At 43.4% G+C, this 23,655-nt stretch overlaps 1 protein-coding gene across 1 annotated transcript in view; it reads right to left on the reverse strand.

Annotated features, from left to right (window-relative positions):
- The window catches only part of LOC124776953 (adenosine deaminase-like), a 163,707-nt gene that overhangs the window by 125,053 nt on the left and 14,999 nt on the right, over positions 1–23,655 (reverse strand). The window lies entirely within an intron of this gene.

Raw genomic sequence — 23,655 nt, forward strand, 5'->3', positions numbered from 1 at the left:
CTTAACATCTGAGGTCATCAGTCCCCTAGAACTTAGAACTACTTAAACCTAACTAACCTAAGGACATCGCACACATCCATGCCCGAGGCAGGATTCGAACCTGCGACCGTAGAGGTCGCACGATTCCAGGCTGAAGCGCCTAGAACCGCTCGGCCACTCCGGCCGGCGCATATTGTTTTTCAGGTGTGCTACTAAAGCTGATTTGGCCAGGTAGGTGATTGTTACGAAACATCTGCAGTTTTTAAACACGTGCCGCACATACAATGAAACCATTACACGACCATGATTTTATTTGTTTTTCTCTTATGGTCACTGACTCCAAGCTCTCAAGCGAGTGTAACTGTACGGAGAAAAAGGGCCATCTGCTTCCCTAGTTAGTTAGGGAGAGGAGTGGCGTGTGATGCTTATTAAGCCAAGAACAATTCAACAGGGTGATGGCTGCACACTAAATGAGCAGAGGACGTTCCTGTGTAATTCACAAACAGGTTTTTGCTTGTGAAGTGTTACTATTAATCCAAAATCGATCCCACATGCCGAGTACGTGTTGCTGCCATTGTCTTCTTCCAATCGCTCGCATAGTGTTAAATACACGGTCACTGCAAATGCAGATTGATTGACCCTGTAGAATTTCAAGTAGGATACACATGTGATCTTGTGTAGAAATTACTAGCATATACTGATGATTTATATGTATTTTATCACGTGTGTTTTTGCCTGCTTAATCTCCATCTGCCCAATTTTATAATATCTTGGAGTTATGCATTGATTATTACAGCCAAAACTATTCACCCCCTCCCCCTCAACAGCCATGTTGTGTCGATCATCATTAGAAACAGCAGCTACTGGACAGTACATGCATGGCATGAGTATGGAAATTACGTGTCAGAACCACCTTAATAAGCAACATAATTTTCCTGCCAGTCCCATGCATAATAACATTCAAGACCGCTTAGGTTTATATATTATACACATATCTAAAAAAAATTTGCATCACCCCAGTTCCCAGAAGTCCTGAAGACAGATATTGTATCACAGACCCAGTCCCTTTGACTGTTCAGAGATATCACTAAACCCGCCCAAAGATGTAAACAACTATGCAGGAGCAGCGCCTATTAGACGGAGGGGGTCCGACAGTTCCAGTCATTCCACCAGGAAGAGGTACACGGCTCGTGTTGTGTGTAATTCAACCATACCTAGACGGTCAATACCGCGGTTCTATCGCGTCCGCATTGTTACTTTGTAACAGGAAGGGCTCTCAACAACGGAAGTGTCCAGGCATCTCGGAGTGAACCAAAGCGATGTTGTTCGGACAACGAGGAGATACAGAGAGACAGGAACTGTCGATGACATGCCTCGCTCAAGCCGCCCAAGGGCTACTACTACTGCAGGGGATGACCGCTACCTACGGATTATGGCTCGGAGGAACCCTGACAGCAACGTCACCATGTTGAATAATGCTTTTCGTGCAGTGCGCAATAGGCTGCATGATGTGCCACTTCACTCCATCTTCGCAACCACGACGCCATGCAGCGCGGTACAGATGGGCCCAACAACATGCCGAATGACCACTCAGGATTGGCATCACGTTCTCTTCACCGATGTGTTTCACAAATGCCTACAACCAGACAATCGTCGGAGGCATGTTTGGAGGCAACACGGCCAGGCTGAACGCCTTACACACACTGTCCAGCGAGTGCAGCAAGGTGGAGGTTCCTTGCTGTTTTGGGGTGGCATTATGTGGGGACGACGTACGCCGCTGGTGGTCATGGAAGGCGCCGTAACGGCTGTACGATACGTGAATGCCATCCTCCGACCGATAGTGCAACCATATCGGCAGCGTACTGGCGAGGCATTCGTCTTCATGGACGACAATTGGCGCCTCCATCGTGCACATCTTGTGAATGACTTCCTTCAGGATAACGACATCGCTCGTTTTAGAGTGGCCAGTATGTTTTCCAGACATGAACCCTATCGAACATGCCTGGGACAGATCGAAAAGGGCTGTTTCTGGACGACGTGACTCACCAACCACTCTGAGGGATCTACGCCGAATCGCCGCTGAGGAGTGGGACAATCTGGACCAACAGTGCCTTGATGAACTTGTGGATAGTATGCCACGACGAACACGGGCATGCATCAATACAAGAGGACGTGCTACTGGGTATTAGAGGTACCGATGTGCACAGCAATCTGGACCACCACCTCTGAATGTCTCGCTGTACGGTGGTACAACATGCAATGTGCGGTTTTCATAAGCAACAAAAAGGGAGGAAATGATGTTTATGTTGATCTCTATTCCAATTTTCTGTACAGGTTCCGGAATCGAGATGGTGCAAATTTTTTTTTTTTATGCGTGTATATTCTTTGATCTCTACTGACACTGGGGCCAAGTGATAAAATAAATTGTGTCTTTAATGAGAATCAACGTTACTGTTCACGGTAATAATTTCAGTCTTCTGAACCCATCTAATAATTCAAACCTGAATAGATAATGTTGAATCAGTCATTCTTTAAATGATAAACCGATGTGGTTATTGATCGTGCCAGACAGAGGTGTAAATACCTTCGTTTACCTGCCTCTTTTGGTTGCTTGCTCCCTCCCACTGCATTAATAGTTATGCTTAGTTGTCCAGCTCAAGATTTAGGTAGTTAATTTAGTAAATAAATATTCGGGGCGTCCCCTCTGTATTATCAACAACAAGCATAGAATCAAAGTGGGTAGCACGCCTGGAATATTCAATTCCTACGAGTTGTTCTTCATCTCAAAATGAACATTGCTTTGAACACAACGCTCCTACGCCTGTCAGCGTAAGTGTGTTGCAGTTTTGTACACTCATTTGTGCAAATGTTGGGGTGGCCCCAAAAAATAAGATACGAAAGCGGATGAAATATGACAACACAGAACACAGTTCAATCCTCTACAAACACTTACAAACTCAGTCTAATAAGGGTCACAAGACTTTATTCGCTGAACTTTGAATGGTGAGAAGTTTAACAATTTTGCGCGCAAAAGGGTTAAACTTCTCACCATTCAAAGTTCAGCGAATAAAGTCTTGTACTTACGTAACTTGATAAAAAAGACTGGAATATACTGTATATAACGGCAACAGTTCACACACCGCTTCCAGTTGGCTGTAAGCTGCTTCCGCCATGATCTCCGTAGCAACAAAACAGGAATACAGTTCAAAACAAGCACGCCAAAAGGGACTCAGATTTTCACGGAAACAAAAGGAATTTATTTGGTTCGATTAAACCTCGCCAAGTTCGCTTCTTTCATTGAATACTGCCCCCATATATCCAATGACTCCACACACGGACTAAAGACGCCTCTACCTGCCGTGCCCTTGCTCGTCTACTGAAAAGAAAAAAAACAAATGGCTCTGAGCACTATGGGACTTAACATCTGAGGTCATCAGTCCCTTAGAACTTAGAACTACTTAAACCTAACTAACCTAAGGACATCACACACATCCATGCCCACTCGCGCCAGGACCAGAAGTCCTGCTCTGATACCAGCAACTCACTTTTTAGAAAACTTCTCGCAAAAGGGATAATTCAGTGCTATTACCAACGCAACTCGGAATGCCCCGCGTCCGGCCATCGTGATTTAGTTTTCCCGTTATTTTCCTAAGTCGCTTCAGGCGAATGCTGGGGTTGTTCCTTTGAAAGGGCACGGCCGACTTCCTTCCGCATCCTTCTCTAATCCGATGGGACCGATGACCTCGCTGTTTGGTCCCCTCCCCCAAATCAACCAACCAACCCAAAGATACCTTCCGACCTGCGTGTCACCCTCAGCTGCTAGTATCACTGAATGCGTATATGAAGGGTATGTGGTCGGCATACCGCTCTACCACCCGTTGTCTGTTTACGTGACCAGAGTTGCTACTCCTCAATCACGCAGCTCAACTGGCCTCACGAGGGCTGAGTGCAACCCGCCTGCGAAAAGCGCTCTGCAGACCCGGACGGTCACCCATCCAGGTGCTAGCCGAGCCCGACAGAGCTTAACTTCGGTGATCTGGCTAGAACTGGTGCTACCACTGTGGCACGGCCGTTGGCCACTGCCAATGTGCCTATCGAAATATTTCTTTTTATCGTGAATACAGGGGAACGGCGCAGAAATTTCCCATTCTCGGCTTACAGAATGCATCTTGTTGCAAGAGGTTGGTATCTATCGACTGCTAGCTAAGTTCCACTCATTGATCGATCACATCGCACTAAGGGGACAATATGCATTTGTTTGGATGACAAAATCTGGAGTGTAAGGCTACGAATTTTCTCATGGTGGTCAAGCAGACCCCCACCAGCCCGTTGTTAACTCTGTGTGTAGAGAGGTGAATTCGTAACGCCAATGATACACTACGGACATGCAGTGGTTTAGCGGCGGACTGCTTTCAAAGGAGAAAACCGCATTTGCCGACAAAGTGCGGGGCAGGGGCTTCACAGCAACCGACTCCTGCAAACTACAGTGCCCTGGGAACCCGCGTTCTTTCTCTAGAACCTCTGTGACTGATCTCCTGTGGTCAAGCCAGACCGCAGTACGAAAACCTGGACCCATTCGTTTCTAGCAAGAAAATGTGAAGCCTTCTTCCTGAGTTAGCAAGCCACGTACTCTTCTAAAAAATAGTCAGCAAATAATCTGAAAAATAATCAAATATCGCACAGCGATATGTGACTGTCATGCCACACGTTCCACATGTATTAAAGAAAATTTTACTATCATCTTACGAACTTAACATAGTTAATTCGACAATGTAAATGGGAAATGATTCGAAGCTTAATACATTCCATTGTGACTGGGTGCTACTAGCAAGCCGGCTCTGTGTAGGGGGTTGTGTCGTTCATCCGTGTGCCACTGCGTCTTGATGTTGATAAGAGCCTGCCTGTTTCTTGTTGGTAAACAGTTTCTTACCTGCTTCGTAGCCGACGTTCACTACAATTTTTTTGAAGGTTGTGTCTAATGCCATGATTTAAAAAAAAAATTTAAAAAAACAAAAATTTATTCTTATTTTGGTATATTACTTGTTTTCTCATGTTGCCACCAAACACTGTAATTTATCATTGTGTCGCAGGTGACAGATGGGACGCGCTGTGTGAGCGAACGTCTACTTGGTGACAGATCTCTTGCAGGCAGGGAATGGCTTAAATTCTGGTGCCATGACTGTTGTTGGGGCAAGATGACTTGGCACGAACGTCTGCGACCGTTCAACACAAAATCCTATGCCTCAGAGTGACTGGTTTGTTGCACACGTCGCACACGTCTGCCCTGATCAAGTGTATGCTTGGTAGTTTTACACTGGTACATATCGTTCTGTTAAGATCTTTGCACTACGTGTTGCGGACTTCTGGAGACAAAAATCGGACACAGACATTTTGCCGTACTACACTGAAGCGCCAAAGATATTAGTATTCAGATACAAAGATATGTCAACAGGCAGAATACGGTGCTGCTGTCGGTATCGCCTATATAAGACAAGTGTCTGGCGCAGTTGTTAGTCGGTTATTGCTGCTACAATGGCAGGTTACCAAGATTTAAGTGAGTTTGACGTGGTATCATAGTCAGTGCACAAACGATGGGACACAGCATCTCCGAGGTAGCGATGAAGTGGGGATTTTCCCGTTCGACCAGTTCACTAGTGTACCGTAAATATCGGGAATCCGGTAAAACATCAAATCCCCGACATCGCTGCGACCGCAAAAAGATCCTGCAAGGACGGGACCATCGAAGACTGAAGAAAATCGTTCAACGTGACTAAAGTGCAATCCTTCTGCATAATGCTACGGATTTCAATGCTGGACCATCAACAAATGTCAGCATGTGAACCACTCAACGGCACATCATAGATACGGGCTTCCAGAGCCCAAGGCCTACTTGATGACTGTACATCACTAAGCTTTACGCCTCGCCTGGGCCCGTCGACACCGACATTGGACTGTTGAGGGCTGGAAACATGTTGCCTTGTCGGACGAGTCTCGTTTCAAATTGTATCGAGCGGATGGCCGTGTACGGGTATGGAGACACCCTCATGAATCCATGGAACCTGCATGTCAGCAGGGGACTGTTCAAGCTAGTGGAGACTCTATAATGGTGTGGAACGTGTGCAGTTGGAGTGATGTGGGACCCCTGATACGTCTAGATACGACTCTGATAAGTGACACATACTTAAGCATCCTGTCTGATCACCTGCATCCATTCACGTCCATTGTGAATTCCGACAGACTTGAGCAATTCCAGCAGGACAATGCGATACCCCACACGCCCAAAATTGCTCCAGCAACACCCTGAGTTTAAACACTTCCACTGGACAACAAACTCCCCACACATGAAGATTATTGATAATATCTGGGATGCCTTGTAACGTACTGTTCAGAAGAGGTCTCCATCCCCTCGTACTTTTACGGATTTATGGGCAGTCCTGCAGAATTCTTGGTGTCAATTCCCTCCAGCACTACTTCAGACATTAGTCGAGTCCATGCCACGTTGTGGTGCAGCACTTCTGCGAGCTCGTGGGGGTTCTACACGACATTAGGCAGGTGTACCATTTCTCTGGCTCTTCAGTGTATGTTCCACCGCTATAGCAGAAGATTGGCGCAATGGCATTCTTGAGTGGACTGCCTCCAACTGCGTCATATATCTTCCTTGCAGTCTTCTCTCAGGGACTGAGGGCGCTTCCTATTATGTAGCTCTGATGCGTGTAGTATTATCGCATGTAGCCGAGTGTAAAAAGAATCTTTTTGAGGTCCAATGGCGCTGTTTTGGACCCTGGCCAATATTCATCGATTAAGACCGCTGTCGGGCTGGCCGAGTTGATTTTTATAATTCTTAATATCCTGTCGTTAAAAAGAGAAGTGAACCTCTAAATGAGTTCAGTTGGGCCAACGCCTCCTTCTTCTGGTTTTAGAGTGCAAGTGGACATTCTCTCTCCTGCGCCCTCTAATGGAACTAATCTAGAAGGGCTGATCCCATCCAGGAACTGCAGGAGTTTATTTGCCCCATTTGCTGTAAAGCACTGATCGTCACGAGAAAATTACTCGCACGGCAAGGTCGAGTTCGATCAATTGTACACGATGCTTTACAGGGAGTCTGGCTTGAACCAGACGCTAAGAGGTAAATAGTACTGGAGCTGGGTGGTAGTCAACCGGTACAACAACGAGGCTGAAGTAGCGAGCGGCGCAGGAACAACGCCTACGGAGTGAGTGGTTAGCGAAACCAGATAAGGCGAGGCGGCGGAACTGAGCAAGCGTCCCGTCAGCGCACACAGGAGCGGAAGGATGCTGCGGCGGGAGCATCACTAACACAGTCGCACAAGCGCGCAAAGACCATTGTGCTTAACTCACAATGGAATTCCACTGACGCGACTAGTTTGCGGACCTCCTGATGAAAATCATTACGAAACTTTATGGTATGAACGGGCTAGGAACCAAGGGCGGCGTTTCGCAGTCACCGACGTCATTACACACAATGGACCACCAGTAGTCCTCATCCGACCGTCTCCAATTTGAATGATATTTGCACAAATGTTCTCTACGGAATAAAAAAGAGCTGTGTACAATTTGAGCTCGATATAAAGAAGTCATAGTTTAACGAAGTTTTCAATAGTAACGCTGTAAAATGTTGTGAAATTAAAACTGGAACTACCAAGGATTTATTCGTATTAGATTCACAATGTTCAATGTTCTGTGCTAAGTACGCTGTTAAAATTTCAAGGTAATGTCATTCACTAACGTTGTGCTATATGAGGTCAAGTTTGGGAAAAATCAACTGCATTCGTTTTTCTACAATTTTGTGACCGCAATTAATTTTTGGACAACAAAGGGATATTGAGTACTCTTTAATAGTTCCACAGAGAAGTTGTTTCTTATCTATTCTACTGAAGTGCAGCAGTTGTCACAAGTCATAAATATGTAATCATGCCAACGACTCTGTTTATCAGTTTTATGCATATGTCATATGCAAAATAATATCACTTCCTATTTTTTTATTTTTGTTTGAAGCGACAGTTCAAGTGTTTTGTCCAAGAAAAGAATTTTTTGTGCGCGGGAAGCGAGAACGCTACCGCACGGCCACGAGCTGCGGACAGTTGAAATATTGTCGCGACTGAATTGCCCCCAGCTTTGACCTTAATTAGCATACAAATACTTAATGGGAGAACCTTGAAATTTTAACAGGTAGTTTAGCATGAAGAATTGTGTAACTGATTCGGCTATCTCGTTTGGATTACATCTAGTTTCAATTTTAAGTCGTACTGGCACTGACCACAATGTTCGCAGATCTCACACTACATTTTGCAGCCCCTTACTGAAATCCTTGTAAAACCTTCAACATCGGTGCAAAACTTTATTCAAATTGGAGATGGTCAGGTGGGGATAATTTCTAAATCGGTTCACTTGTGGAATGATTCATCTGTAAATCTTGAAACAAGGCATTCATAAGTTGCCCACAACGGCATACCTGTGAAATGTGAAACATGTAAACAGCGGGAGTCCGCGCATCACTTGTTTTGTTAAGTTCCACATTCGGGGGAGAAGATCCTTCGAACCATGACGTAATAGTGTTTTTGCGTGTAACGTCTTAAATACGCAAACAGATATATATACGATCCCAGAATGAGATTTTCACTCTGCAGCGGAGTGTGCGCTGATATGAAACTTCCTGGCAAATTAAAACTGTGTGCCCGACCGAGACTCGAAGTCGGGACCTTTGCCTTTCGCGGGCAAGTGCTCTACCATCTGAGCTACCGAAGCACGACTCACGCCCGGTACTCACAGCTTTACTCCTGCCAGTATCTCGTCTCCTACCTTCCAAACTTTACAGAAGCTCTACTGCGGGCAACTGACAGGAATGGGGGAAAGAAATACAGTAGAAGAAGAATGGGTAGCTTTGAGGGATGAAGTAGTGAAGGCAGCAGAGGATCTAATAGGTAAAAAGATGAGGGCTAGTAGAAATCCTTGGGTGACAGAAGAAATACTGAATTTAATTGCTGAAAGGAGAAAATATAAAAATGCAGTAAATGAAGCAGGCAAAAAGAAATACAAAATGAGCGCCGTCTGTGAGTTTTCTTTTATTTCGTCTGTCGTTGCAAATCTTCGTCCTTTCAATGGGGTCTCCAACTTTGTAAATCAATAAAAGTCCGCAGGGGGCAGGTCTGGAGAGTAAGGAGGGTGAGGCAGCACAGTGATTTCATTTTTGTGCACTAGTCACGTACCAACAGGGATGAATGTGCGGGTGCGTTATCGTAAATGCAAGAGCCATGAATTGTCTGGCCGTTTCCTTCTCACATTTTCTTGCAGGCGTCGCAACACGTCCCGATAGTACCATCGATTAACAGTTTGTCCCTGTGGCATGAATTCATGATGAACTAATCCTTCAAAGTCAGACAAAACTACCAGTATGGCCTCGACATTTGACCTGACCTGACGAGCTTTTTTTGGTCTTAGAAACCTTTCCCGACCCATTGTGAAGATTGAACATTGGTCTCAACATCATAACCGTAGACCCACGATCATCACCAGTTATGATTTCCTTAAGGAACATCTCGTTCTCATTTGCGCCATCCAAAAGCTCTTCACAGATTGCGAGGCGAAGGTCTTTCTGTTCTTGACTCATAAGCCGTGGGGCGAACTTTGGCGACAACACGATGCATTCCAAAATGCTGTGTCAGGATATCATGGCATGATCCAACTGGAATTTTGCATTCCTCTGCAATCTTTCGGACAGTCAGGCCTTCGATTGGCACGCACAATTTCGTTGACGATCCTGACATGAGCGTCTATGGTAGACGTCGACGGGCAATGGTCATCTTCAACTTCCGTCCCGTCATTTTTAAACCGTGTGAACCATTCGTAACACCGTGGTTCCTACATCATTTGGTGTGTCTTTGTAAAGGTTTTCTTAAGCAGTACAGCACTGAACAATAACTAACAGACATACAACAATGAAACTTCTAGCAGTTACACATTAAACACAGGCGTGTGCAGGGATGTCAACTGGATTTCGCTCCAACACATCAGTGGCGCGAAATTACGACTGTTCCGGTATTTTCTGAAGAGAGAGAGAGAGAGAGAGAGAGAGAGAGAGAGAGAGAGGTGTGAATGTGGTCGTACATGAGGTGTGCCGTCGAGTCGCCTTTTCCTGATTAGAGCGAGCGGCCCGCTGCGGTTCTGCGGCGGTGTTAATGAACTCATTATCAGACATGTGAAGCCACCTCTCAGCCCACACCGTCATCCTGCTCGGGAGTTTTCGTCTGGTAACGAAGAGCAGCGCCGTTCCCGTAGACTTACTGAAAAGACTTGACTTAAAAACAGTGAAAGTATAGGGACGTTATACCGAGTGGTTATAATTAGAGTGCAGCCACTCACGAAGGTCCATTGTGGACTGTAATTATAATACGCACCGAAACCTAGTAGATATGCTAATGTGTTAATGCGGAACCGATTTATGCTGAAAAAATTTGGTACCGATTTTGGCCACCAGGTACAAATCTGGCACTTTACAGCATCTCCTCGAGAACTCCGATGTTCATATTAAACAAACTGTAAGCTGCGATTAACAATAAAATCAACAATATATCTTTCTCACGTGTCCGGAGATGACCCACACCCTAAGAATCCGCAGCACCAGGTGAAAACTTAGCACACTGGACAAAAAATTTGTTGCTTGATTAGTTTACGAAAAAAGGTACCACACTGGACAAAAAAATTTGTTGCTTGATTAGTTTACGAAAAAAGGTACGTTATAGAAACAATGGTAGTTAAATATTCAAACCCTTTAAAGTGTACGTCGACGAGCATTTTCAAACAAAAATTGCGCAGAATATCAAGCATTATTCTGTACGTTAAGTCTCAAGTTTTACTGTTTTTACTGTAATAGTTTTGGAGATATATACAGAGGAGTCCAAAAAATGTATCCACTGTTTAAAAGTCCATAACTTGCAAACTAATTGACGGAGTTGTCTCATTTTTGGTGAAAGTGTAGCTTAAAGTCCAACTTAAAGATATCACTGTAGGTGTTCGAAGTGGTCACCATTAACATCCAAACACAAACGATGCCGCCGAACTGCAGCACGAAATACTGACTGCAACGTGTTCAATTGGATATTTGCACATGAATGTACGATGGATTCTCGAAGTTCATCCAATGTGCGTGGCTTTTGTCGATAAACGACGTCCTTTAGTGTTCCGCACAGGTAAAAGTCCAGAGGAGTTAGGTCTGGGGAACTTGATGGATACTCCACAGCACCTCAACGGCCTATCCATCTTCCTGGTAGATTTTCGTCGAGATTTTGGTAGTGGGCTGGGGCACCACATAGTTGAAAGTAAACTCTTCCGTCTCCATACAAGTCTCGGATGGCAGGTAAAATGGATGTCCGAAGCTTCTGAAGGTACACCTCACCAGTAACAGTGCCGTCGAAGAAGAATGGCCCAATCAAGCCACGGTAAGATAACCCACACCACACATTTACTCCTGGCAAATTCACGGCTTTGTCTACATGGACGTCCGGATTTTCGGCGGTCCAGTAGATGCAATTGCGGCGATTTACTGTACCATTGAGTTTGAACTGTGCCTCATCAGACCACACAATCATCTCTGCAAACTCTTCATCGTTGCGCACCATGTTAGTAAGCCACTCGTAGTACTCCATTCTACGATCTGGGTCGTCCTCGTTCATTACGTGTAGCAATCGTGGGATGTAGCACTTCCAGTTTGCTGTCTTCAAAATTCGCCCAACACTTGAGCGACTCACTCCAGTTTTACGGCCACATTGTCTCACAGACTTCTGTGGTGAGCGAATGAATTGTTGTAATACACGACGGTTGTTAGCTGGACTTGTTATAGGTCATCCAGATAGTTGTTTGTGTACATCTTTCACACAGCCTTCGGCTTCAAATTTGTCTCGAATGCGACGAATCGTTAAACGTGTCGGTGGCTCTGTTTGATACTCATTTCGCCATTGCCGTTGAACCTCATTAATGTTTTCGTACTTAAAATACCACTTCAAAACTGACTTCCTTTCATCGAATGTCAGCCTTGCGCCAGCCATGTTTCTCGAGTAACTAGGTGCAACTAAGAATAAAACACTTGACTATCTGACGACTGTCATCTGACAAAACAGAACAACGCAATACAACGCTTGTGTGGCGATTGCCGGAACTACAGACTATCACACTACCAAAGATGAGACAACTCCGTCAATTAGTTTGCCGGTTATGAACTTTTAAACAGTGGATACATTTTTTTGGACCCCTCTGTATGTTTACGTACAAGAATGCATTTTGCCTTACGTCTGCCCTTAAGGGGATACGGAATCGGATTTTGGGTTAAAAAATCGATTTTTTTTTTATTGGCGTATTATATTCTGCCATGTTTCCTCTTTAAAATGACGTATCATACATAGCTCTACTACAATTATAACTATTTTATTTTTATATATTTGTGAGATCGGGTATTGCGCTTTAGTTATACACGTCTCTCGTGGCTGACCATGAACTTTTTGGCAGTACCTTTAAAGTGACATGAATTCAAATATCCCGGTTTCCAGCGACTATTTATACACTAGTTGCCCGAAAATGTTTCTCTCTGGTTTCCTCAAGTTACTCTTTGACTTTGTGGCGGGACTGTTTTGTAAACAGTGTGATATAAGAAAGTAGTTGTTGTTGAGTTATTTCGTATTTAGTGCTTCATTTTTCGCAGTGAAAATGCCTAGAGCTAAAGCAAAAGTATTTAAAAAGCGTGTGAACTGGCAAAAGAAAAGAAATGATTCATTAGCAAAGCAAAGCAGTTCATCATCATCACTGTTGGAAAATGTGAATCCACTTATTACTGATTTGCCGAACGAACTTACACCAAATGAAAACAGTGCTTCTCATAAAAAACTAAGAGATTTGGAAGAGAAATATAATTTACTTGATAGAGGGAATGAAGTTTTTGAACTCATTGATACGAATATATTGTGTGAAGCTCTTGAAAACAGTTTGTGCTGCAAAAAATGTCATGGAAACGTTTCTCTGAAAGTAGAATCCCATGTTGGCCTGGCTGCCCAGTTTAATTTAATATGCAGTGTTTGTAAATACAGCTGTAAGTTTCCAAGTTCGGTTTCAGTAACTGTAAATAATGGATACAAGAAAACTGAACTTTATAGTGTAAATATTAGGTTAGTTTATGGATTGCGAGCAATTGGTAAGGGCAAAGCAGCTGGTGATATGCTATGTGGTGTTCTAAATCTTCCAAGTGCACCTTCAAAGTTTGAAGCTTACAATTATGTACTAGGATCTGCAGTTGAAGATGTAGCACAGAAGTCAATGCAGGTTGCTGTGGAAGAAGCAGTGGAAGAAAATGACGGCAGTCGTGACCTCACAGTGGCGTTTGATGGCACGTGGCAGAAAAGGGGCCACACCTCCAACAATGGTGTTGTAACAGCAACTAGTGTTGATACTGGCAAGGTTATTGATGTTGCAATAATGTCTAAATACTGTAGGTGCACAGGCAGGCTGAAAAATGAACACAGTGATGACTGTATTGCTAATTATTATGGTAGTAGTGGTGGCATGGAGGTTGCTGGGGGTGAAGAAAATTTTTCATCGCTCTTCACAGTGGTATAATGTTCGCTATGTCAAATATCTGGGAGATGGTGACTCTAATGCATTCAAAGAAGTTTTGGAAAGCAAACCATATGGGAACAGTGTAAATATAAGCAAACTTGAATGTATAGGACATGTGCAGAAGAGAATGAGTGCCAGGCTGAGAAGGTTAAAATCAGTTATGAAAGGGAAAAAACTAGATGATGGGAAAACCTTGGATGGTAGAGGAAGATTGACTGATTCCATAATAGACCACATTCAGAACTGCTATGGCCTTGCAATCAGGCAAAATACAGGCAATCTTGAAGAAATGAGGAGAGCTATATGGGCTTTATATTTCCACACCGCATCCACGGATGAGCATCCACAACATGGTTTGTGCCCCAAAGGTGAAAACAGCTGGTGTAAATACAATAGGGGACTAACAACAGGAGAGAAATACATTCACCACCACAGTCTACCATCAGCCATCATGGCAGAAATAAAGCCCATTTTCAGAGATCTGGCTGACAGAAGTCTTCTGATGAAATGTCTTCACGGAAAAACGCAGAACCCCAACGAGTGCTTGAATAGTGTGATATGGCATCGTCTCCCAAAAACAGTGTTTGTCGGAATTAATACACTACATTTTGGTGTGTATGATGCTGTGGCAACCTTCAATCTTGGAAATATAACTAAATGCCAGGTCCTTCAAAAGTTGGGTATGTGTGTTGGTTCCCGTACGGTACGTGCTATGTTCTTTTTAGATCAGCACAGACTAAGGCATGCTGATAATATAATCAAGACATTAGTGAAAAAAGCAAGACAGGTGCAGAGGGGTGCCAAAAGAAGACTTGAAGATGATTATGAAGACTGTGAAGGGGGTATTAGCTACGGATCAGGAATGTTTTAATCTTCTTTCTCCGTTTCCCGTAAGTTTACTTTTTACTTCATCTAGGAACATTATCTCAGGTACTGGTCAACCTAGAAGTCTGAAATTTTTATGACGTAGTGACATAGGTCCCTATTACATACTGAAACAACGATTTTTTAATTACTTGATTTACAAAAGACTTAGGGGTGATAGTCTAGTAAAAAGCGATGGAAAAAATTTACTTAAAAATAAATGTACAATATCTCTGTAAGAAAATACTTTGACAATAAACTGTTGTTTCAGTATTGTTGTAACATATGAATGCACATACAGTAAAATTTTTACCTCTCTGTCTCCAGTAGTTTGTGAGAAAATGTTCCCTATAGTAGGCATATATTAACATTGCGGGGATAGGTGATTCCGTATTCCCTTAAGTAGTCTTCCAGCCAAAGATTCTCAGACCAGTGTGATTGATGGGAAGACTAAACCTTGGACGACCATCGATAACCAGGGAGGCACTACTCTTCCCGCGAAGCGACAGCGCACAGCTCATTACTTACTGTGTTTCTAGTTCTTGTTTACATGTCCTGCAAGCCACTCCAATTTTATCTTCATGGTCTTTTCTTGAGGTATACGTAGGAGGAAGCAGTATATTGGTTGACTCTTCCAGGAACGTACGCGCTCTTAACTTTAACAGTAAACCACAGTGCGGCGCAGAACGCTTCTCTTGTAGCGTCTGCCGGCCGCGGTGGCCAAGCGGTTCTAGGCGCTACAGTCTTGAACCGCGCGACCGCTACGGTCGCAGGTTCAAATCTTGCCTCCGGCATGGATGTGTGTGATGTCCTTAGGTTAGTTAGGTTTAAGTAGTTCTAAGTTCTAGGGGACTGATGACCACACATGTCAAGTCCCATAGTGCTCAGAGCCATTTGAACCATCTTGTAGCGTCTGTCCCTGGATTTGGCTGAGCATCTTCGTGACTCTTTCGCACTTACTAAATGAACGAGTAACGATAAGTGCTGCGCTGCTTCTGACCTCCTCTATTCCCTCTATCAGCCTATCTGGTACAGATCCAGGACTGACAAACGATATTCATCTATTGGTCGAAGGAGGGTTTTGTAAGCTACCTCCTTTGTGTGTCCTCTATACAGGATGTACATTAAGTCTGGGAACACTTTCAATTATTTATTGGACAAGAACTAAACATTCTACAGATATCACACATATGTCATTTTGAAGAGAAACTCTGAAAGTTTTTTTTTTCATGTATACCGCCACAGCGTAGTTTGGTAATTTGCCGATAGCGCTAGTCGCAAACATGGCGAGTTCAGGCGCGGAGCGAGCTTCCTGTCTGTTGGAGTTAGACAAAAACAAGTGTGCTACAGCTCAAATAAATGGTTCAAATGGCTCCAAGCACTATGGGACTTAACATCTGAGGTAATCAATCCCCTTGACTTAGAACTACTTAAACCTAACTAACCTAAGGACGTCACACACATCCATGCCCGAGGCAGGATTCGAACCTGCGACCATAGCGGTCGCGCGGTTCCAGACTGAAGCGCCTAGAACCGGTCGGTCACACCGGACGGTGTGTTACAGCTGCTCAACGGATGTTTAGAACCAAGTACGGTAAGAAGCCACCAACAAGGAAGGCCATTTACCACTAGCAAAACAAATTCGTTACGACGGGTTACTTGTGCCCGGCAAAGAGAAGCGGACGTCCCAGTGTGAGTGAAGCGAATGTGAAGCGCGTACGAGAGACATTCATAAGGGGTCCAAAGAAATCGGTGCGTCGTGCATCCCGTGAACTCGAAATAGCTCAAATAACAGTGTGGAAAGTCTTGCGACAGAAGCTGTCTATGAAACCAATCAAACTGGAGCTAGTGCAGAAGCTCGATGACACAAAGACAAGTGTTTTGAGGTTTGTTCGCAGTTGCAACAAATGAATGAGGATGGGGATGGCATTGTTGATCGATTAATTTTTAGCGACGAAACCACTTTTCACACTAATGGGAAAGTGACAAGGCATAATTGTCGAATCTGAGGTGCAAAGCATCCACACTAATGCACTGAATTTGTGCGTGATTCCCCAAAGGTAAATGTTTTTTGTGGCTTGTCACGTCGAAAACTGTACGAGCCATTATTCTTCGCCACGACCACTGTCACTTGATATTCTTACTTGGACATGTTGCAGCAATGGCTGATGCTTCAAATGCAATCGGACTCTCCGTTCATCTTTCAGCAGTATGGGGCTCCACCCCATTTTCATAGCGAAGTTCGTGTGTACCTGAATATGGAGCTGGAGCATCGATGGATCGGCCGTGCTGCAGAAGGGGACAGCTGTTTTAAGAAATGTCCTCCCCGATCACCAGATCTCACTCCGTGTGAATTTTTCCTGTGGGGACACATTAAAGATCTGGTGTATGTACCGCCTCTACCACGTGATGTAGCAGAGCTCCGGGAGAGAAAACGGGAAGCGACTGCCAGTCAACGATGCCTTGCTGGGATGGGTATGGCAAGAATTCGATTGCCATAGTGACATCTGCCGGGTCACTCACGGTTCGCATATTGAATGTTTGTAAAAAAAAACTTTCAGAGTTTCTCTTCAAAAGATCAATATGTATGACAACTGTACAATGTTTAGTTCTTGTGCAATGTTGTTGTTGTTGTGGTCTTCAGTCCTGAGACTGGTTTGATGCAGTTCTACATGCTACTCTATCCTGTGCAAGCTTCTTCATCTCCCAGTACCTACTGCAACCTACATCCTTCTGAATTTGCTTAGTGTATTCATCTCTTGGTCTCCCTCTACGATTTTTACCCTCCACACTGCCCTCCATTACTAAACTGGTGATCCCTTGATGCCTCAGAACATGTCCTACAAACCGATCCCTTCTTCTAGTCAAGTTGTGCCACAAACTTCTCTTCTCCCCAATCCTATTCAATACTTCCTCATTTGTTATGTGATCTACCCATCTAATCTTCAGCATTCTTCTGTAGCACCACATTTCAAAAGCTTCTATTCTCTTCTTGTCCAAACTATTTATCGTCCATGTTTCACTTCCATACATGGCTACACTCCAAACAAATACTTTCAGAAATGACTTCCTGGCACTTAAATCAATACTCGATGTTAACAAATTTCTCTTCTTCAGAAACGCTTTCCTTGCCATTGCCAGTCTACATTTTACATCCTCTCTACTTCGACCATCATCAGTTATTTTGCTCCCCAAACAGCAAAATTCCTTTACTACTTTAATTCTCTCATTTCCTAATCTAATTCCCTCAGCATCACCCGACTTAATTCGACTACATTCCATTATCCTCGTTTTGCTTTTGTTGATGTTCATCTTATACCCTCCTTCTATCCATTCCATTCAACTGCTCTTCCACGTCCTTTGCTGTCTCTGACAGAATAACAATGTCATCGGCGAATCTTAAAGTTTTTATTTCTTCTCCATGGATTTTAATACCTATTCCGAACTTTTCTTTTGTTTCCTTTATTGCTTGCTAAATATACAGATTGAATAACATCTGGGATAGGCTACAACCCTGTCTCACTCCCTTCCCAACCACTGCTTCCCTTTCATACCCCTCGACTCTTATAACTGCCATCTGGTTTCTGTACAAATTGTAAATGCCCTTTCGCTCCCTGTATTTTACCCCTGCCACCTTTAGAATTTGAAAGAGAGTATTCCAATCAACACTGTCAAAAGCTTTTTCTGAGTCTACAAATGCTAGAAATGTAGGTTTGCCTTTCCTTAATCTTTCTTCTAAGATAAGTCGTAGAGACAGTATTGCCTAACGTGTTCCAACATTTCTACGGAATCCAAACTGATCTTCCCCGAGGTCGGCTTCTACTAGTTTTTCCATTCGTCTGTAAAGAATTCGTGATAGTATTTTGCAGCTGTGACTTATTAAACTGATGGTTCGGCAATTTTCACATCTGTCTACACCTGCTTTCTTTGGGATTGGAATTATTACATTCTTCTTGAAGTCTGAGGATATTTCGCCTGTCTCATACATCTTGCTCACCAGATGGTAGAGTTTTGTCAGGACTGGCTCTCCCAAGGCCGTCAGTAGTTCTAATGGAATGTTGTCTGCTCCGAGGGCCTTGCTCCGACTTAGGTCTTTCAGTGCTCTGTCAAACTCTTCACGCAGTATCATATCTCCCATTTCATCTTCATCTACATCCTCTTCCATTTCCATAATACTGTCCTCAAGTACATCGCCCTTATATAGACCCTCTATATACTCCCTCCACCTTTCTGCTTTCCATTCTTTGCTTAGAACTGGTTTTCCATCTGAGCTCTTGATATTCATGCAAGTGGTTCTCTTTTCTCCAAAGGTCTCTTTAATTTTCCTGTAGGCGGTATCTATCTTACCCCTAGTGAGATAAGCCTCTACATCCTTACATTTGTCCTCTAGCCATCCCTGCTTAGCCATTTTGCACTTCCTGTCGATCTCATTTTTGAGACGTTTGTATTCCTTTTTTCCTGCTTCATTTACTGCATTTTTATATTTTCTCCTTTCATCAATTAAATTCAATATTTCTTCTGTTACCCAAGGGTTTCTACTAGCCCTCGTCTTTTTACCTATTAGATCCTCTGCTGCCTTCACTATTTCATCCCTCAAAGCTACCCAAACTTCTTCTACCGTATTTCTTTCCTTCATTTCTGTCAATTCTTCCCTTATGCTCTCCCTGAAACACTGTACAACCTCTGGTTCTTTCAGTTTATCCAGGTCACATCTCCTTAAATTCCCACCCTTTTGCAGTTTCTTCAGTTTTAATTTACAGTTCATAACCAATAGATTGCGGTCAGAGTCCACATCTGCGCCTGGAAATGTCTTACAATTTAAAACCTGGTTCCTAAATCTCTGTCTTACCATTATATAATCTATCTGATACCTTTTAGTATCTCCAGGGTTCTTCCATGTATACAAGTATTAGCTATGATTAAGTTATGCTCTGCGCAAAATTCTCTTTCATTTCTTAGCCCCAATCCATATTCACCTACTATGTTTCCTTCTCTCCCTTTTCCTACTCTCGAATTCCAGTCACCCATGACTATTAAATTTTCGTCTCCCTTCACTACCTGAATAATTTCTTTTACCTCATCATACATTTCATCAATTTCTTCGTCATCTGCAGAGCTAGTTGGCATATAAACTTGTACTACTGTAGTAGGTGTGGGCTTCGTGTCTATCTTGGCCACAACAATGCGTTCACTATGCTGTTTGTAGTAGCTTACCCGTACTCCTATTTTTTATTCATTATTAAACCTACTCCTGCGTTACCCCTATTTGATTTTGTATTTATAACCCTGTATTCACCTGACCAAAAGTCTTGTTCCTCCTGCCACCGAACTTCACTAATTCCCACTATATCTAACTTCAACCTACCCATTTCCCTTTTTAAACTTTCTAACCTACCTGCCCGATTAAGGGATCTGACATTCCACGCTCCGATCCGTAGAACGCCAGTTTTCTTTCTCCTGATAACGACGTCCTCTTGGGTAGTCCCCGCCCGGAGATCCGAATGGGGGACTATTTTACCTCCGGAATATTTTACCCAAGAGGACGCCATCATCATTTAATCATACAGTAAAGCTGCATGCCCTCGGGAAAAATTACGGCTGTAGTTTCCCCTTGCTTTCAGCCGTTCGCAGTACCAGAACAGCAAGGCCATTTTGGTTTGTGTTACAAGGCCAGATCAGTCAATCATCCAGACTGTTGCCCCTGCAACTACTGGAAAGGCTGCTGCCCCTCTTCAGGAGCCACACGTTTGTCTGGCCTCTCAACAGATACCCCTCCGTTGTGGTTGCACCTACGGTACGGCTATCTGTATCGTTGAGGCACGCAAGCCTCCCCACCAACGGCAAGGTCCATGGTTCAGTGGGGGGACGTATCGCTACTAAATTCATATCGTTCGTCACTTGGCCTTGACTTCTGTCCAGAATCCGAAAGAAACTCTATACAAAGGCACTTCTGTTCCAGGACGAAAGCTGTTAAGTCCACTGAGCCAGGACGTGGCAGCAATGGGCTAAAATGGCTCTGAGCACTATGGGACTTAACTTCTGAGGTCATAAGTCCCCTAGAACTTGGAACTACTTAAACCTAACTAACCTAAGGACATCACACACGTCCATGCCCGAGGCAGGATTCGAACCTGCGATCGTAGCGGCCGCGCGGTTCCAGACTGTAGCGCCTAGAACCGCACGGCCACTCTGGCCGGCCGGCAGCAATGGGTTCGAGATCGAAATTCACTGCAAGAATCGTCAGGAAATGTAGTCTACTTACGAAAGAGATAGCCTTAAAAACCCTCGATCGACCGATACTTCGCTGTTCATCGTCATTACGTCATCCGTGACGGATAGGGCGGATAAAGGAAATGGAGAATATCCAAAGAAGAGCGGCACGTTTCGTTACAAATCGTTCACTATGCGTGAAAGCGTCAAGAGATGAGCAACGAACTCCAGTGGCAGGCGCCATTAGAGAGGTATTATGTATCATGGCGTAGTTTACCGTTAAAATTACGTGAACATACTTTCCAAGAAGAGGCAACCAATATATTGTTTCCTCCTACGTATATCTCGCGAAAACCATGAAGATAAAATTAGAGAAATTCGACCTCACAGGGGGTTTTTTACTAAGAATCGTTCTTCCTGTGCACCTCTGACGACAGGAACAAAAAGAGGGGAAGCGATGGTGATACATAAAGCATTCTCCATCAAACACCATAACCTGGGTTGCAGGGCATAGATGTAGATCTAGAGGAGTGTACGTGGACCTTCTCACAGATCCAGCCGTAGGATATAGCCCCTGACTTGAGTTTTAGAGCGAATGAACGGGATTATCTCGAACAAGTTTCGCAGAAACATAGCAGTCCACGAAACGTTTTGAAACCATAGGAGGAACTGATGTTCTAGCGTATTTGCATTGAGAATAGTCTGTCTAGACTCGATGAATCTATGCAATTCTGAATTTCTGCTGTTAATCACTCCAAAAGCAGAGAAACAGAATATTAAGATACGATTTCATGAGACATAATGGTCTGTTACGGTGTTACCTGAACTAATAGGAGGTGCGGCCTTCATGAGAGGAGATATAGGCAGCCTCGATTATTACACCAAAATGAGGACTGCCAAATACCCAAGTCGACTGTAGAAATGAATCGCTGAACCACTTCAGAGCAGATACAATAAAAAATAATAATTTCTTCAAGAAATTCTAAAAATCAACGATTGCGGTGGAGCTGCAATGCCGTTCCCGAATCCGTTTTTACAAAAGATAACAGTTCGGAACAGAAAGTTATGGCGCGTCAAATATAAGGCATGGAGCGGTGACCTTTGAAGACAAACTGTTGAATTACCTTTGGCACGGCTTTGACATATATGGAAAACTTTAGAAACTTAGCCTAAAGAGCATTTTTGTCCTACTGTAAAGGACGTGGATCCATGCTCTTTTGAGCAGCACTTATGATCATCATTATTACTCTTAAAAGGCAAATTGCTGCCAGTGATCAGGCCAGTACTTCGATATAGATTTTGCAGTCTTACAATGGTATAGTTTTTCACGCTGACAATTACCAACGCACGATTGATGAAAAGGAACTTGAGCATCTTCCCTAAAACAGTGCGTTAGCCTGAGCGAGGTACTGTTGGGTTTCTGTTACTCGTATTAGGAATTAAGTTAAAAACCGTTTCTTTTCGCCCCTCTACTCTGCGACAAATAAATGATACACAGTATTTCGCGAAAATAGTACTATATTTCACTCTAGATTATTGTTCATGATTTAAATGAATCTGTACTAAAACGAATAAAATCTGTAATAAATACATCATATGGTAAAACATGACTGATAAATATCTAACAGTTGTGTGCCCCAGCAAACGTTCTATACCTTGGTCACAACAAGTTCGAATGTTTTCTGTTAATCAGTAACAAAAGCTAAAGTAGAGGGCTTTTAAATTTGTATTGAATTAAAATGGGTAGGCATGAAATAATGTCAGTTCTGGCATGAACGAAAGTATTAATGAATAATGCTGACTCACTTGTAATCTTTGACAAAGGTATAGCCCACTACCATCAATAGTAAGAATAAACCTTGTGCCTGGCGAAGAAAATTAAATATGGGTACTAGCGAGGAAAAGCTAAGGTTTCCAGTCGGGTGACAGCGCTTAAGTTCCTCGTCGTTTCTACGACTATCATGCCTTATTCATTGCCAGTATACAACGGAAAAGTCTATAGTCATACATATGGAAACACTAAGTTATCTTTTTATAGAGGAATCTACTCATCTCTGAGAAGAAGAGATTCATAAGAAGGAACAACAAGAAGAAGAAAACCTATGCATAATATGGCTAAAATATTTTCAAATTTATCGTAGTCGTTCCCAGAACAGATTTCGCTTTGCTGGGCTAAAAATATCACAGTAAACTTACTAGTGGTATTGCGTTACTACCCCTATTATGTACGTTAGCCTGCATCTTTGTTAATGGTCATCATTATTTTCTACGGTATGAGAACTAAAAAATCATAATCAGTTTTATCCAGGCTATTGGGCCTGATCTGCATAATCCCAGACAATAGTTTTCACTGCCTTTAGGATTAAATGGACACAATAGGCCTCCTGTCAAATTCTGATTAGTTTCATGGATTTTAAAATTATCGATATCCAATTTCATAGCTATTAATGTTATCAATGTCCCAATTTAGACTTATGCATCGGTTGCATCTTATGCGCTCGGCCTTCCTGTAACGTCAGCTTCATCAATAGTTATGCACTTTGGCTGTTCCTTTAACTGTCAGATATATTGCCCAACTGGTAAAGATGAAGGGCAAGCGTATAGTACCATCTCCAGCGTACTGCTTCCTTCCATTTCTGGATACTGCAGCTGCAGAATCGTCCAAAACAAATCATACGGACACCATATCCCACTCCACAGTGCGACTGTTCCTCATTTGCTGCCGACCTTAAAAGGAGACCGGAAAGTCGCTTCATCACTGAACACTGTGCGAAAGTATTATCACTGTGAATAGCAATAAGAATCTCATTACAAAATACCACACGTTTGCGTTTGTCATCAGGACGCAGAGCTTTTAACAGCTGTAACCGACGTCTCAAAACACGCCAAATTGTTGTTGTAGGCATTTGTAGCTCCCGACTGGCAAGACGAGTTGATTTTGAAGGACTACGTTGGAAAGCAGTCTGCATTCGTGCAACATTTTCT

This window comes from Schistocerca piceifrons, chromosome 2 (genome assembly GCF_021461385.2).
Source record: "Schistocerca piceifrons isolate TAMUIC-IGC-003096 chromosome 2, iqSchPice1.1, whole genome shotgun sequence".
NCBI classification, from domain to species: Eukaryota; Metazoa; Arthropoda; class Insecta; order Orthoptera; family Acrididae; genus Schistocerca; species Schistocerca piceifrons.